This window comes from Papaver somniferum, chromosome 4 (assembly GCF_003573695.1).
Source record: "Papaver somniferum cultivar HN1 chromosome 4, ASM357369v1, whole genome shotgun sequence".
Classification (NCBI taxonomy): Eukaryota; Viridiplantae; Streptophyta; class Magnoliopsida; order Ranunculales; family Papaveraceae; genus Papaver; species Papaver somniferum.
Window position 1 is genome coordinate 29,348,565 of NC_039361.1, and position 19,411 is coordinate 29,367,975.

The 19,411-nt window shown below is 40.0% G+C and overlaps 1 pseudogene; it reads right to left on the bottom strand.

Moving 5' to 3' along the window:
- Positions 1-17,030, bottom strand: part of LOC113272259 — a 30,509-nt pseudogene extending 13,479 nt beyond the window's left edge.
- Positions 17,031-19,411: the final 2,381 nt, after the last annotated feature.

Sequence of the window (19,411 nt, forward strand, 5' to 3'; positions counted from 1 at the left end):
CCAAAGCCGCCACACGCGCCATTGGCACATGCCGTGCAACCCTTGCAACTTGGCATGCCTAGGGCCAAAACCACCACTCGCTCCATTGGCACATGCCGTGCAGCCCTTGCAACTTGGCATGCCTAGGGCCAAAGCCTCCACACGCGCCATTGGCACATGCCGTGCAACCCTTGCAACTTGGCATGCCAAACCGTGCAAAACTTGGGCCAAATCCTCCATACGCGCCATTGGCACATTCCGTACAACCCTTGTAACTTGACATGCCATGTCGTGAAAACCTAGGGCCAAAGACACCACACGCACCATTTACACATGTCGTGCAACCCTTACAACTTGGCATGCCAATCTGTGCAAACCTGGGGCAAAAGTCGCCACATGCTCCATTGCTACATGCCGTGCAACCCTTGCAACTTGGCATGCCAAACCGTGCAAACCTAGGTCCAAAGCCGCCACACACGCCATTGGCACATGCAGTGCAACCTAGGGCCAACGCATACCACACATGCCATTGGCACATGCCGTGCAAGACGTGCACTTTGGCATTACCACTTGCACCCGACATGCAACCCAGGGCTAAGGCATACCACACATGCCATTGGCACATGTCGTGCAACACTTGCACTTTGGCATTACCACTTGCACCCGACGTGCAACCTAGGGCCAAGGCATGCCACACATGCCATTGACACATGTCGTGCAACACTTGCACTTTGGCATTACCACTTGCACCCGATGTGCAACCTATGGACAAGGCATGCGACACATGTCATTAGCAAATGCCATGCAACCCTTGCATTTGGAATGCCGCACCTACATCAAAGACCACGATTCTTCTTGAGATTGAAAATCTTGACCGTCGAAGGTTGCCACTGAGCCGACAAGTTTCTCAGGCTCAACTTATCAAACACCAGCGACATGCTACATGTTTTCCTTGAAAACACTCGAGACATCAAAACGTATGTCACAAACTGGGGGATGCTTATTAGGGTATTGGTTTGGCGGTCTACAGCGTGCGGCATACACAAATGCCCGTTTCAAGACAGTGTCATAAGAATAAAACGGTTAGTAAATGCAGGGAGTAATGGTGAAACGCTCTTTCATTATGGAACATCAATTCCATCAAATTCCATCAATACCAGGCGTTACCACCTCTTCCCATTTAAGTCATCCGTTTATTTTCTTACGAGGCCAGAGTACGTTTCACTTGGACTTGTATAAATAGGTTTTACCTATTTCCACAAAAAAACAAGTTTTTGGTCAGGGAGAAATACAACACTCAGAAAGGAAACTCTTGATATCTTTCTCAAGTCTTTCATCTTCTGATACAAGTCAAGCACTACTCTTCCAGAACTGCTCTGGTCTCAACACTCTCTTAGCTTCCCTCCCTAAACCATCCCTTCTCCTCCTCTTTGTGACCGGAGAAAATCCGGAACGGCCATTTCTTGGTTTAGACCAGATTTGTATAGATTTATCTCTCGAATCTAAAGTAATCCCGTGCAGTACATTTGTTTAGGGTTTAAATTTCTTTCTCACTCACTCACCGAAATTACCAAAATCAGCAGAAACGGTTTTTGCCTATAAACAATTGGCGACCACAGTGGGAGATTGATATTTCGGTTACAATATCAACTTTCAGAAATTATCTCATACTTCCATCCAGACATCAGGATAGCAGAAGCAAGGAATCTATTCGGGGATCTACAACTCGACTACCAGACAACTTGATTACCAGTCGTAAGCCGCAAGAGATGGCTGGGGACTTCACAAGAACTGAAAGCAAACGATTCGGTCACAAGGAAACTCCAAAAGCGACTGAGGACTTTCCGCAGTCACGAAAATACTACATACAAAATCGGTTTTACACAGGAAGGATCTCGTTTTCATCAGAAGACCCAGAAATACTGAGTAAGTCTAGACTAGACGGAATATACGATTCATTTTTTTAGGTTCTCGATAAAACCATCATGCTATTTCATCTTCTTATTCGCAAGTCATAACCTGAGCAATACTATTAAAACCATTCATTTCAAAATAACCCAATATCCTCATAAAATACCAACCACCTATCAAAATCAATCAAACCTCAAACTAGGCACTTTGTTTGCGTTTCAAAAAAAAAAAAGAAACAAAACCTAAGCGAAAGTTTGGAAAAGACAGAGAAACATTCAAGGAAAGTTATCCAACAGGGGTCTGCTCTTCTTGGAGAAAGCCTCCCTTGCATCTTCGATAGACGCTCTCTTTAGAGTCAACGTCTTGTACAATTCTTCGACTTCTGCCTCCTGCTGTGCGATTTTATCTGCAGAAAGACTCTCGACCACTACGGTTTTCAATTTCTGGATCTCAGCAAAGCCCTTAACGAACCACGAAGCGTTGAACTCATTTTCTACGCACATATCACGATACTTCCAACTGACGATGACATCCTCAGAAACGGTACGGCCGGTCACTTCGCGCATATCCTCGATGGAAGACTGAGCTTCTTCCACACGTTTGACCAGCACAAATCGACTGGTGATCTTCCTGGTTGTGGCGATATGTCCATACTTTTCCCAGATTTTGGTGTACAACACCTTGTACTTAGCCATCACATTGAAGCCACCGACCATCACATGACCTGGATAAGGGAACAAGTACGGGGGATCGAAAGTGGCTCCTGAAACCATACCCATAGCCGGCAAGGGGTTCTCTTCCACGCTTTCGTTGACAGTCGTCAGAGTATTCTCCTCTGTTCGAGCCGCATTCATGCCTTTCGTTTAATCAACCTCCATCTCCGAAGCACCAATAGCAGTCGCTGCAGCTAAAGGCAAATCTTCACAAGCCTCTATCTCAGAATCGTCTCCGGAATCAGATCCTTCCTGCAATCTTGAGTTAGACGTTTTCGAAAAAGAAGAAAGAAGGGAAAATAAAAACATGTGCAGGACTCACCGATCCGCTTCCCGAAGAAGATCCAGTGTTGCTGCTAGAAGAGCTACCTTCGTCTTCTGAACTCTTGTCTTTCTCTGACTCTTTCCTGGAGGGCTCAACACTGTCGGCCTCTATCGGAAGAGGTATTATTTCCTGACGACGAGCAAGCGCAGTACAGGCGTTCACACTACCAAAACCCTGGTAGAAACAAGATGCAAATGTTCAGAAACAAAATGAAGATTTACACGTTTTAGTTGAGCCAGGGGCGACACCTACCTGAATATTGGAAGAATTGAAAGACACCAGGGTCGCCGAGTCTGTCTAAACCGACCGAAATCCACCAGCGCGATTCTCCGACCTTCGTTCCTTCACCTGGGGACTGTCCACGTTACCAGGTGACTTTCGCTTAGTTGCAGAAGGATCCCTCAACATTGGATGCTTTGTCAAAACCTCAGGGGAGGGTCTACAACGGGCGTTCGCCACCATGTGATTCACAAAACCGCGGATAGTAAGACCCCATAAAGAAAGACAGCATACAACCGGACGTGCAACTCCGCATAAACAAGTTTTCACCAACACGCATGTTACCTTCGAAAAGCAAAGTCATATTTGGAGCAGAAGCAAAGGTGTTAACTTGACTACGGACGCATGCACCGAAGCCCACGGGTAAAAACTGACTTCGCGCGACTTATCAAGGAATGATCCGACTCTTGGACGCCTGTTCACCCATCGGAGTATTCTGGAGCCACCCCAACTCGCGGGAAGTGAAGTCAACGGCTTCGGAGCATATTTCTCAAAATGCTCCCACAACCACGCTTGAAGGAAGGCAACATGGAAATACGAGTCCACTTTCATATAACCGTTTGAAACACGCATGTCCGCAACCAGGTGATCCAGATGCGTATACAGAGAACCAAGGAACAAGCTACCAGTGGGGAGAACTACGCCTTTCACTAACTTTATGGCAATCATCAGAAGTTTTTGTCTTATATATTTCTTGCCGGAGCCGTCATCGAAAACATCCCTAGACAACCAGAGAGCCAAGAATGCCGCAATATGAAGTGTACTATTCTTTTGACTCAGATCCAACTCATCCGGGAACCATTGGGACACCCACTAGCCGTAGAAACACTTGTCGTTCTCTCTCTGAACGAAATCTTTAGACTTAGAAACAAGAGTGGCTCGCATCTTTTCTTCATCTTCTGATAGTTGGATATTGAGGTTTCCTGTTACGGGAAGATTCAGCAGAAGAGCCACGCTTTCTAAGGAGAAAGTCATTTCACCCCACCTACATACGGATGTATGAGTGTCCGCACACCATATGGAGATAAAGGCAACTAAACCAGGGATATCCTTCCTAATTTGAAGATTTGCAGAGGCCCTAACAGCATCAGTGATCTGCGCTCGGGTCAAATTAGCACTTATGTGTTCTGGCTCACCATAAACTCAATCTATTTATCGAAGGAGCGCAACGGGATTTGACACATTTTAAAGTCAATATGGGAAGCAGAATACTATCCTCTATGAAGACAAAACCGTATTACACTCTCTGGTCGGACTGAACGGGTCCTCCTTTCATCTTCCGAACCGGTCAAGAGGATCGACACTAAATTGGGATGATTTTTCCGGGCTGCGGCAAGGGGATTTGTGAAGAAGTCATCATCCGTGTTCGGCTTAGAGTTACCAACGTCTTTTGGTGAAGCAAGACTTTGCTCGGGTGACATCTTATCGGAGTTTCTTGTGTTGTTTGCTAACAAGGTATCTACACCAAAAAAGCAAGACGAGAAGAAATTATCACACAGCTACACCAAAATAAGAGAAAACTCTAAGAAACTAGGTTTTCACAAACAGACTGCCGCAGTATTCATGACAGAAGTCTACAGGTTCATGAGAATCACATTTACGACTAGGTTCCACGAAGATATGGAAGAAAAGTATTTTCTACGGATTCATGCGAAGTGTATATACAACTGGAGTTTTTGCACCAGCACAAAAAAAATAATAATAAGGAAGAAAAATTAAAGAAGAAGCGCCGGAAGACATACGTGGAATGCTAACTCGCCTTACCACTTTGCTGCTAATGCAAAGATATGAAGAAGCAAAGGTACAAAATAAAAGGTGGATAACTCTTCTATATGCTTGATAGTTGGGGACTTCGAATAAGGGAAGGATTCCCTTTTCAAAGCCGTGCATGGAGAAATGCATTCGGGCCCGCAATAGAAAGGTTTGACACTTCCAAAAATGCACGCATCTTCTTTACTAGCACCTGCCCTACCAAGCACTCAATGTCTTCCTTGCAAAAATCCGCACCAGCTGCCCAATCCGCGCCAGCCACCCAATCCGCGCCATCCTTGCCAGTCCGCGCCAACCATGTCTTCTTTGCCAACGCCTTCCATCCCGGCCTTGCCTTGCCGCGCTGGCCATGCCTTCCTTGCCAACGTCGTGCTCTTCCAAACGGCCCTCGCCCATTCTAAGCCCATTTGTACTGACAAGCCCCATTCGTGACAAGTCTATGCTAGCAGCTCCGCCTCGCGTTCCAAAGCCTGGACCCAAAGACGCCTAGTCGTACTGGAATTTGTGCAAAGCTACCAGATGCGAGGATTGTGCATTCTTACTTACATCTCGAAAAAGGTCAGACAAATCTCCTCGGCCCTCTTTCACGACTTACTGTCTCAGTTCTATCCTCGTCTGTCACCATCTTATGCTTACCTCGCAACAAAGCCCCTATTCCAAGCTAAGCAGAGGACTTAATGTTGATTGTGGTTTTAGAACAAGGGGTAAAACCGTTAAACCTCACGTATAGCATGACGTCACCGGTGACACTAGAACATTTATTAGAGCATTTAACGCGCTTATGTAAAAATTACCAGGGTACCCTTTTTCAAATACTAAATTAGGGTTTCGATGCGCGAAACCCTAAGTTCACACATACCGCGCAACCATTACGCAAAAAGCATGACAAGCATGCCAAATGCACGCACCGTGCAGTCATTGCGCAGAACATAGCAATTGCACGTACCGTGCAATCACTCTGCAAAAGCATGGCAATCATGCCACTCACACATGTCACGCAACATGCCAAATACACGTATCATTGCGCAAAAGCATGGCAAACATGCCAAATGCACGCACCGTTCACTCATCACAAAAAACATAGCAATTGCATGTACCATGCAATCATTGTGCAAAATATGGCAACCAAGCCAAAACTACAAATAACGCGCAACCGTTGCACTAAATATGGCAACCATGCCAAACCGCAAACAAACACGCGATCATTGCGCTAGATATGGCAACCGTGCCAAACCGCAAAGCAACGCACTATCATCACGCTAACCATTCCAAAAATCCAAAACGCACCACCATTGCACAAAATGGCAACCATGCCAAAAACGCGTGCCATTGGCACATGCCATGCAACCCTTGCAACTTGGCACGCCTAGGGCCAAAGCCGCCACACGCGCCATTGGCACATGACGTGCAACCCTTGCAACTTGGCATGCATAGGGCCAAAGACGCCACACGCGCCATTGGCACATGTCGTGCAACCCTTGCAACTTGGCATGCCTAGGGACAAAACCGCCACTCGCGCCATTGGCACATGTCGTGCAACCCTTGCAACTTGGCATGCCTAGGTCCAAAGCCGCAACACGCGCCATTGGCACATGCCATGCAACCCTTGCAACTTGGCATGCCTAGAGCCAAAGCCGCCCCACGCGTCATTGGCACATATCGTGCAACCCTTTCAACTTGGCATGCCAAATCGTGCAAACCTAGGGCCAAAGCCACCACACGCGCCATTGGAACATGCCGCAACCCTTGCAACTTGGCATGCCATGCCGTGCAAACCTAGGGCCAAAGCCGCCACACACGCCATTGGCACATGCCATGCAACCCTTGCAACTTGGCATGCCAAGCCGTGCAAACCTGGGGCCAAAGACGCCACACGCGGTATTGGCACATGTCGTGCAACCCTTGCAACTTGGCATTCCAAGCCGTGCAAACCTAGGGACAAAGCCGCCACACGCGCCATTGGCACATGCCGTGTAACCCTTGCAACTTGGAATGCCAATCCGTGCAACCTAGGGCAAAGGCATACCACACATGCCATTGGAACATGCCGTGCAACACTTGCACTTTGGCATTACCACTTGCACCCGACATGCAACCTAGGGCCAAGGCATACCACACATGCCATTGGCACATGCCGTGCAACACTTGCACTTTGGCATTACCACTTTCACCCGATGTGCAACCTAGGGCCAAGGCATGCCACACATGACATTGGCACATGCTGTGCAACACTTGCACTTTGGCATGCCGCGCCTACATCAAAGGCCACGATTTCTCTTGAGATGCAAAATCTCGACCGTCGAAGGTCACCACTGAACCGACAAGTTTCTCAGGCTCAACTTATCAAGCACCAGCGACATGCTACATGTTTTCCACGAAGACACTCGAGACATCGAAACGTATGTCACAAACTGGGGGATGCTTATTAGGGTATTGGTTTGGCGGTCTACAGCGTGCGGAATACACAAATGCCCGTTTCAAGACAGTGTCATAAGAATAAAACGGTTAGTAAATGCAGGGAGTAATGGTGAAACGCTCTTTCATTATGGAACATCAATTCTATCAAATTCCATCAATGCCAGGCGTTGCCACCTCTTCCCATTTAACTCATCCGTTTCTTTCCTTACGAGGCCAGAGTACCTTTCGCTTGGACTTGTATAAATAGGTTTTACCTATTTCCACCAAAAAACAAGTTTTTGGTCAGGGAGAAATACAACACTCAGAAAGGCAACTTTTGCTAGCTTTCTCAAAGCTTTCATCTTCTGATACAAGTAAAGCACTACTCTTCCAGAACTTCTCTGGTCTCAACACTCTCTTCGCTTCCCTCCTTAAACCAGCCCTTCTCCTCCTCTTTGTGACCGAAGCAAATCCGGAACGGCCATTTCTTGGTTTAGGCCAGATTTGTATAGATTGATCTCTCGAATCTAAAGTACTCCCGTGCAGTACATTTGTTTAGGGTTTAGATTTGTTTCTCACTCACTCACCAAAATTACCAAAATCAGCAGAAACGGTTTTTGCCTATAAACACCTTCATAATCAACAACCTTTGGATTGCAGTTCCTTTAGAATTCCTTTTTATGTCTTTGCAGGGATAAAACAAACTCATGTAAATGGTTACTTTTAAGTACATGATTACATTCAATGTACCATTCCAAATACGTTGCATTGGCGCTGAGCTATATCTAGCTAACAAGTTCCCCGAGGATGTAAAATTTAATCGAGTATATTACGATACTAAGTACAACAATGCGTATATTGTACTTAGATATGGGAATTTCATCCCCAAAAAATATTCGTCATCTTCCTTTAGAAGAAATGGTCACTTACTAACATTTGAACCTCGACTAATCATGGGAGTGCTATCAGGATGCATATCTTTATTAAATTGCCTGACAACTTTAAACATATGCAAACTGGTGGAATAATATACCACAAGCTCAGTATTCGGTCGAGCTTTCCCCAGATTTTTCATCTAAAATTCGGATTTCAAATAGCTTTTAAGGTTTCTTATTACATCAAGAGTACCCATCATGTCTGTATCATCGACATAGATAGCTACAATTCCAAATCAGAAACTTTCTTGTGAATACGCAATGAAAATAACTTACTTGTCTATCCCCTCCAAATCAAATAGTCACTTAGACGGGTATACCACATCCGCCTGATTGCTTCAATCTATAAGTGAGCGTTATATCTAACTGTAAACGCACTCTGTGGTTTAGAGTCACTTGATTTGGGAAACAAAAGGCTATCAAGTATTTTTATAAATATCTGTTATCTCTTGATTCTTTTAGAGATTCGTAACAATCACATACATATGCTGCATTTTCAATTCTTACCAAGATAACTAAGTAGCGGAACGCTATAAAGTTCATTACAAGAGAACAATTCCAGGGTTTTGTGAGAAACCTCGCACCACAAGGCGAGTCTTTATCCTTTAAGACTTCTTTCTTCTCATTATGCTTTGTGACAAATTAATCATGTATGTCCAATAGGATTTACACTTGGTTGGTTAGCACTACCACACCAAATACCTGTATATTTGTCAAAGATCCAAGTTTTACCTGGATTGTATTGGACAAATATGCTCTTCGTTGACATTAAGAAACAAGGAGCTTGGTTCGATCTTATCTTGCTCTATTTTCTTAAGAAAGTGTATATGAAATTAATCATCAATATGCTCGCATGATATTTCCATTGACTCATGAGCGTTCTAATAATCCACTTGAGATGTCATCGTTCTCTGGAATCATTAAACTTCGGAGCGTCCTCCAGTTTGATTCATGGACATATTCAGAGACAATCTTATGAGATTATTTCTGATGATATAAGTAAGTTGTGCCTTCCTCACATACTTCCTTTCTAGGTGAGGATTGATCGAACCAAGTGGTCTCTCCAACTTCCTTTATGGAGCCACGGCCTCAACCACACTTCCACTAAGTGTAGTTGCAACACCTTAGTCTATGGTGTATATTCCCTTATTGAGGATTTGTAACCTTACAGGTAGGTTTGCAGCTGGTATGTGTGATCTCATCACTTTAGCGACATCAATGTACATTCTGAAAATCGATTATTTGTTCACTTCACTTTTACATTTGTGGAGTACAATAATCAATATGAGACACAATAGGAACACACCACGACAATTCCTGTCGTTACCTTAGAAAATACTTATTCTTATCTCCCCCTAATGACGGGAAGACTGTCTCATCAAAGTGATAACCCGCTGATGTGATTTGTAGATAGTGGTAAAAGTGGTTCGATTCTCAGACTTGCGAAGGATAAAATATAGACTTAAATTCTAAAACTAAAATAGAAAACAAACTAAAAATTGTCACAAACTCAATCAAAGATGATATCAATATTAAAAGAACACTGAGGCTAAGATTCCACTATTTTCCAAGTTCAAAGTGATTTAATCCCAATATTTATATTTATGCAATTTTCTCGTTCAAGTTGATTCTAACTTATTGCAACTAGTAAATTCTCAAAATAACAAGTGTAAATCCAAAGCATAGAACATCAAAAACCTAGGTCCAAGTATGTTCTATCAAAAGAAATCACAATTGCTTAACAAGGATCATTCAAACAATTTTCAACCAAGGCAAATAATCATAAAATAATTGCAAATAAATAAATAAAATAGAATATATCACTTCTTGTTGGAAAAATAGCTTCCTCTATCGCCTCAGCAATGGGGTTTAGCTCCTCATATTAATCACTTCTCAAAATACATGTTTGTTGCTCAAAAGTTGATTAAAGATGAAAAACTATAACACTCGATGTTTGCAACGATGTAATGGCGTTGCAAGACAAATGACTGACTGTTACAAAGAATTTACTGTAGCAGCGTTACAAATTTGAGACGCTGTTCTTATTTGCAGCGGATGTTATTCAGCAGCGGCAGCAGCAGAAGACGGTTTCCTGCAACTTGATCAATATGGCTCTGTAGTGTTTCTAACTCCTCTGCGACTGCTCCAATAACTTCGTTACCTTTCCTGGGACTTAAACACACCTTTTATACTACTCAGAAACCTAAAAATAGCGACTAATTATCGCTTTTTCTTTACGTGCAAGTGACGGCAATAATCTCTTCTGCCGACTTCCCTAACCAATTCCGAGCTTTTCCGATTGTCTTAAACTCTTCCTTAGATAGAATACTACCTTAGGAAACAATTTCACGCTTTTAGTCTCCCTGAATTACCAAAAATCAACCCAAACAGAGACCCGTATAAAACTCAAACTCTGTTTCCTTATTTTGGATTATCCAGCCCAATTCGATTGATTCCAGCGCACATACCAAGCTTGTTTAGTTGAATCACGTCTAGCCCAGCAAATTTCCGCGATTGAATCTCACTCAAACATCTTCGAAATCCAAACGAAAATTTGGTTGCTCATTGGTTATTTTTCTCGCCAAAAAATATTCGAATTTTGAGAAGAAAGTGACCTCCCCCTATCCTGTGCTGGTCTCCCTTTAGAATCTGCCTGGAAATGGATGCCCCTTAGTAATTAGGTCACCCCTTATCCAAAGTGAGAGTCCGTATAGTAATTTTCTCCCACGAGCGCAAAAACCACTTTTTTCGCCAATTTCGCCGCAAAAGCTTATTTCTCCAAAATACCTACATGGACATAAAAAGCCATAATAAATATAAAATCGAGCACTAATAATATATACAATTGAGATTATATAAGACACAAAAATGTGCCTATCACCCGCAAATCTAGCGGTAAGAGATCTCCTGCCAAAGGTTTTAAAATGCGGATAATTGTTGAGAGTAAATATCCAACAATATTACTTAATCATTTTCGTGACCCATCATAGTACGATGTGGAATCGTAATGGCACATATATAGTGAAACCAAAAATGCGTAAGAACACAAATGTCAGGCCCATAACTAGTACCAACTGGTACGCAAAAATGGTTGACTAATTGTGGGTTCTAAAACAAATAAGTGAATATGCGTATAATATTGCATATCCCCCCAAGCATTTGTAGGAAGGTTGTTACGCATAACCTACCTTTAGACACCATATATAACCTATGGTGGTAGCCTCTGCGAGACCATGGGGTATAGGATGCTCTACAATGATCCTATTAAACGTGCAATATCCATCAAGTCCTTTTGATGTAAAATATCTAGCAATAAAAAGGTTGGTGAGACCTTAAATTGTATAATATGTGCTAGAATTGTTTCAAAAACGCATAATTTCTTGTGAACAATAATTAATTCAACACTTCGAATTATCCATCAGAGCCATAATTCACTTGAATGGACTGCATTCTGTATGGATATGTCCACAAATATAACCTTGTTTCTTTTGAAAAAATGGGTTATTTACCATTTGCATCTTAGGATGGTCTCAATCCTTTTTACTAAAGAATGACTTTGTAAAATAAGTTACATGCTTTATTACTTTGAAAGTATAATGGGAGGGGAGGTGGTGTTTCTGGTACTTTAGAAAGAGTTGATTGTGAGAGATGTCGTGACTTTGCATTCTTTCAATCATTGTGATTCCCATTTTCTTGTTAACTCAAATAAAAGGATGTCCATTTGAGTTCTTTCAAAAAAAAAACATCATATCACAACCAAAGTGTCTTTATGGTTATGTCAAAACCTGAGTGAGTCAATTCCCAACATTATATTGTCAATTAATCAAGTATTAGTGATTTACAGTTCACTAGACTAATTGACTCATTATTTTCTCTAAAATGTGATTCCTTTCACAGTCATTGGACGTAATTTGTAGATGATTCCCATTCTCACGGTTAGTTTTCGTTCAATAACCTTTTGCACAGACTTCGTAGAAACTTAACAAAGTGTGACTAGCTCTTGGTTCTTATAGAGCTCATGTAACTTTTACTAATTTTGCAACAAAGATTGAGCATTTTTTTCGTTCGGCTATTATCTGTAATGATCCAATCATCGCATGGTATTACATAAGGAAACAATTCAATAAGCAGATTAATATATTTCCTTAAGAGCTTCGTGTAATAAGTGGTGTGGCCTTATTACGTAACAAAAGAAAATTTATATCATTTACTTTAGAGTGTTACAATTCGTGAGGATGATATACTTTTCATCATAATGTAGAATGATCCTTTTAACTCAAGTACTTATGAGTATATCTCAGGTGCTTTAGAGTATTTCAGTCTCATGAAAATGATATACTTTTCATTTCATAAGTACAAACTATGAATTTAGTTCTTCGCATAAAAAATTTCTTTATTTTAAATTAAAAAAAAGAAAATGTTTACTAAACTACCATACAACCAATATTCCAGGATCAAATCATACAAAATTCAGTTGAATAAACATAATTAATAAAAACTTATCAAAACGTAAGTATATCAATTGGGCAAGTTTCTTATTGCCACTGAAGTTGACAAGCGGGGGTATGACCTTCTTTTAACATATAGTGAGTTTGTTGTTATTTGAACTCTCTATATATCTTGTAGTTGGCTGCTATGATATGATACTTGTATTCCATCACTTGTACCATACTTAGTAAATGTTTATACCAAGCGTTCAACCCTCATTCCAATGAATCAGAATTACGTCTCTGTCTCATGCTCACTAAATACATTTACTTTATATTGTTACTACTTGAGCCAATATTACAAGTGTTTTAAATTCCAATGAACATTCAAATTTTCGGGGGGAAAATTTCATGAATGTTTCAAAAACTTCCTTCAGAGCATTACATCGTCTGAAATCAATATGTTGCCTTAAAACGTAGAAGTTATACCTTCATCTTTTGAACAATGCATCGTCATTGGTTGAAGGTTTTCATGATGGAAGTAAAATACCTTGTAGACACAATTGACTTCTGTATTAGAGGCTCTTTAATGGCGCTCAAGTACTTCTGAGTCCAAAAGGTCAAATTTTATTCGAGTTGGTTTAATCAGAACCCAGACAACGAATTCGTCAATGCCTGGTGCATTGGGCTGACTATGTCATGGTTAACAAAAGTCCACATATATGTTCCATTACATATGAAGTTCTCAGGCCCATTGGTAATAACCTTGAAACTATTAGCATATGAGCCCAAAACATATTGTTAACCTTAAAATTGGAAATTTCATCATCGAACTTTAGTGATCAGAAAACAATTGTAAACATCTTCAATGATTATGAATTTTTTACAATAACTTCATAATAATGTTTCGACAATCATAATACAATTTCAACTCAATCCAACGGCTAGATAAAAACTTATCCATGACGCCGTATGACTATTCTAATTAGCGTTTCTGTGGACACAGTTGGAAATATCACGTACTTTTGAGTATTTTAATGGTTGGATCTTTATGAGATTTTTAAATTATCTCACTAAGAACAATATACAAAACATAACAAAAATATAGCATAATCCAACGGTTGAAATTCTCAAAACTTAGGTTTTTCGATGCTGTTAAAAATTAGGGTTTTTCTAAACGTACACAGTTTTATTAAACGCAGGCTTTGGAGATTGCATCATCTTCCGATTTGATTGACATTTTAACATAGTACGTAATGACTGATTTGGTTAAACATATTACAATTTCTTGAAAATCTAACGGTGAAATCTCTATGTTTTATAATCATACGTTTGTGGAACCCTAATATATACTAAGAAAACGAAATTTCTTTGTTCAAAAGAAACACCTGGTAACGCATCCATGATGATAAACAAATAGGATCAGAACCACGCTAATCTTCAAGGAATAATCCATAACCAATCTTGAACGAAGAAACAAAAAATCGCACCAATTGGTAGAGTCATGCATGATAACGTGTTGCAGTGGAAAATATGGAGAATGTAAAGAGACAAAGAGAGGTTTCTATTGATCAGGATAATAGAGTTATATGGATACGATATCCTTTATATATGTAAAGGAAAACCCTAGGTTCCTAGTTGGGCCGCACATCCGTGGACTGTAAGCCTTACAACACAAATTTAATTCTACTTAAAAAAAAAAACACTGAAAGAAAAATAAAATATCTTCGAGAGAAAGGCATATGAAGGAGATATTTATATGCGTCATCTAGATTAGTTATCTTGCTCATGTCAACAAACTGACTCAAAACTATCATAAGAATTGCAACATACATAGTGTTTGAGATGTTTTCTGCTCCATGTCTAGCCACAACATGTCCAACCTGGTATCGAAATATCATATTAACCGTGTTTATTATAAAACGACACCGGAAGAAAAAGAATTACACACCTAAAAATATCAAGCTTGTTATAGGGGCGACATGATTTATTAGAGGGGCGGCATTGTGATAGTAATGTCCCTTTAGTTGGTTAGGGGATGTCCTAAAGGGGATGTAAATTTTTACTAGATTACCCTTTTCACCTTAAATCAACCAAAATCAAATCAATTTTTTTTAAACCTAATGAATCAGAAAAAATCAAATCAGTTTTTTTTCATCATCTTCTTCATCTTCTCTTCTCCTTCATCAACCGTAACCTCCATTAAAACTGAAAATTTCATCGTCTTCGATTAATTGACGATTCGAAAAATGTTTGGAAAAACCGAGTTAGGGTTTAGTTTATCGTGTTGGATCTAAGTTAATTTTGTATCAAAAATTAGGGTTTTGTATGAAAATTGAAATTGAAATTTCTGGTTGCATGTGAGTTACGGTTGGTAATAACTCAAATACGAACCGTAACTGTAGATTGGGTTGATGTTACGGTTGGTTTTAACTCAAATACCAACCGTAAGTTCTTAGTTTTGAGAAATATGTTCAGTTACGGTTTGTATTTGCATCATATTTATCAACCGTAATTGAGTTACGATTTGTTACTCAAACAACCATACCAACCGTAAATAATTCTGTGTCTTAAGAATTTATCAAATAATGATTTACGGTTCAAAAGTTAAGTTGACTCACCAATCGTAGGGTAGTTACGGTTGGTCTCGATTTATTAGTTACCAACCGTAATTTAGTTACGGTTGTTGTCCAAATTTAATTACCAACCGTAACTGGTTTTACAATTGGATCTTCCCCAAATTTAACCAGTTACGGTTGGTATTCGAGAACTTATGAACCGTAACTAAGAGTTACGGTTGGTCACGAGCAAAATTGCAACCGTAAGTTCTTCTGAAAATTTAAAAGTTTTGATTTTGTTACGTACTTTAGATAATTTTGAGCGAGAAAAAGCTAATGGGAACTAATTTAGAAGTATACCGGATCACTGGAATCACTCATTTTGGTTGAGTGAATCAAAATCTAGGGTTTCACAAATATCACAAAAGTTTTTCTTTTTCTTCTCCTCTAAACTTTTTTTTTTTTAACTCTAAAAATCTGATTATGTTTTGATTTTGAGTTAATATAAGTGAAATTAATCATTAACACTAAACTTGATTATCATCACTAAACTAGGTTATCAATAATGAGGGTTAATTTGTCATTTCCAAATTTTTTTGATAAGGGACACCTTGAATGATCAAGTAATGACCATTTTTGTCCTACTAAAATGCCGCCCCTCTAATAAAACATGCCGCCCTGTAATAAGATTGAAAAATATATACTTCTCCACGGACCAAGAAAAACAAACCAGCTCAAAACCGCCAGACACAAATTTATTTTTTCTTTTCTGTGGGTCCCAGTGAGACCGCGCACTCGGAAAACGTGCATGGATGGGTTTGTGTCTGGCGCTTTTGGGCTGGTTTTTTGAGCTCGGTTCGCAAAGAATATTTGATATATTAATGCCACCCGGAGCTAAGTTGCCAAAAGCGACATTAAGTCAAACTACGTGTACTGTCGCAACAGTTCAAAGGCTTATCTCCATGCTGCACCTGCATGTTCTAAGATGCTACTTTATTCAAATACAAACTATATTAAGAATTCTAAACATAAGCAAAAAATGAATACCTCGTGCGCAAGTACTGTCGCTACTTCAAGATCTGATCTTAAATGATCAAGCAAACCAGTGAAAACAACAATCTCTCCACAAGGCACACAAAATGCATTAACAATTGGATAATCAACAACCAAAATCTCCCAATTTAATCCTTCCAAATGATGAGTAGAACCTTTAGCTTGACCTTTCTTTGCACATTTTTTTCTACTTTCTTGAAGTACCCCTTTGTCATCGTATCATGAACTTCGTTGCTGTATTCAAGATCACTCCTCCCCGCTGGCTCATATCTTAGTCCCCTTCGCAAAGCTTCAATCATATCTTTGGCTATTAATCTAACCCTGACACTTTCCGGATGTGTTTCGGGAAGAATTCTCCTTTCGTATCGTTTTATTACACCAATAAAATTGTGTTCTCCTATTTTTCTCTCAAGATCTTTTGATAAAAATATTAACTAAAGTGCACCATTAAAAAATGGACGTGCTGGATGATTTTGTTTTCCCTCAAAAGAATTAAGCTTTGAGTTGCAAGAAACCGTTGAGATATTATTATTGCTACTTGATGGCAGTGAATTAATAGAAACAAAGTGTTGCTTCAACTGATGCTTACCTTCACGAACTGGGTTTCCCCTTCGGGTTAAAATCTTTGAACTGAGATAACGAATCGTAGCAATGGCTACTTTTGCCTTTCTCAAAATACTCATGATAAAATCATAATCTAGCGAGTACAAGAAAATTGTAAACCAAGAAGAAACTTATAACTAGGCTTATTCGAAGAAAAAAAAATCTTTGTTCACTGGAGGATCTATCTCGTGTCTGGTACCGCATCCACATGGTTCCACTCTGCAAGAAGTCGCATTAAAACCTGAAAATTTCGTTTCTTGCCATGTAAGAACATCTATAAGCTTATTGGGTCACGTGTCGTACAAGTATTACTACCGAACAAAGAGGGTCCCTTAATGTTTAGGCATCCTCAAGACACTTCTGCTAATTTTAGCGATTTCCGCTGCTAGCCCAATCGCATTATTAGCTTTGTTTGTGTTATTCAAGGACTATAGGTGAGTGGTGTGTAGTCGTGCATTGTGGAATACAATAATCGATCATGTATGCCCTTTGAATTAGTTCTGAAATGAATGCCTTTAAACTTATTGTACTAGTCTACTTTTAAGTTGGCTGTACTGTGGACTTAAACTAGATACGAACACGGGTCAGCATGTGGAAGTGACTCGAGCTTCATTATACCTTCTACCTTGAATAAGAGTAAGAGAAGTTGTAGTTAGTTCATGAATAAGAATCTTATACACGCATAATTAGTGCTTTACAATCTTTCTTTGGTGATATTTACTTTATCCTAGAAGCTAACTATGCAGCAAATCAAGTTTTTATTGTCTTTCTTATTAGCTGTGAGGATATTGTTCTGTAATAACTGGGGCTGCCTACATAATTGAAGTTTTTGATGGTCTGTAATAGGTCGTTAGGTCATTACAATTAAAATGATTGTCGTAAGGGCAAAGACGTATATATATTCTATAATCTATACACCATTAATGAACTTGTATATTCTACCCCGAATTGGCTCTTGAAACAGAATAAATGCAGAAATTTAAGCAGAATCTAAAATGCATGTGCCTAGCAAGTCATATGATCTTGTTCAATGGGCTTGGTTTATCAAATACTTGCGACTTGTTACCAACATTTTTTTTTTCCTGTTAAGAATAGAAGATATATTGAAGAATAGAGGAATTTACAAGGGTATATTAATTATATGTCTTCCCTTTTCAAAACCAACAAATATATTCTTATTCAACAATAAATATGTCCCTACTTTTGTATAACCTTATCCATTTAATATTACATTACCTTAATACCCTTATCCATGTAATATTTTTCTTTATTTCGAAATGGAACAAATTTCTTCCTCTACCACTTCAGCACCACCACTAGGACCACCACCACCAACATTCAACTACCATTCCACCACCACCGTTCAACAAACACCACCTACCAACCGCCACCACCACCAATATTCCACCACCACCATTACACCACCAACAGTCCTCCACCACAACTGGTCCGTCGCGGCCAGCACCACTAGTCCGCCGTCGCCTCCGCCGCCGCCGCGACCACCACTAGTCCGCCGCCGCCGCCACCACTAGTTCAGATATTTTTGTATCAACAACAGTAGTTGATCCATTTCAGTTGGATCAACAAGGGATGTTTATCCATTTCATTTGGATCAACAGTGGATGTTTATCCAATGATGACAGATCAACAGTAAGTGGCATAAAACTGAAATTGATATACCCTTGATAAACAGTAGAAGTTTATCCATTTCACAGTAGAAGTTTATCCATTGCAGTTGGATCAACAATATAAGTTTATCCATTTTAGTTGGATCAACAATGGATGTTTATCCATGCTGATGGAAAAATGCAACCATTTCACCAGCTGCAGTTTCAGATCCACCAACAAAACCATTATCCACCATTAATAATCCATATCAGCAACCACCCGCCACCGTCGCCGTCGCCACCATCGGTTCAGATAATTTTGTATCAACAACAGTAGTTTATCCATTTCAGTTGGATCAACAACGGATGCTTATCCATTTCAGTTGGATCAACAGTGGATGTTTATCCATGATGATGGATCAACAGTATAAGTTTATCCATTTTAGTTGGATCAACAATGGATGTTTATCCATGCTGATGGAAAAATGCTACCATTTCACCAGCTGCAGTTTCAGATCCACCAACAAAACCATCAACCACCATTTATAATCCATGGCAGCAACCGTCACCATTTTCTACGAAGCTTCAACACCAATTCGAACCACCACCACCATCCCCACCAGAACCACCACCGCTACCATTATCATCCTTACTTCTCTCTTCATAATTCTATATTACCTGTAATTCATACACGTTCATCTATTCATTTTAATCACAATCCATTAGAAGCATCAGCCGCTTCAGATTCGAACACACCCATTACTTCTCAGCAACAACAAGTTCATTATCTCCACCATATCCAATTGATTAACACACCATAACCATTTCGAAATCAATTTTATCGCAGCAGCTCT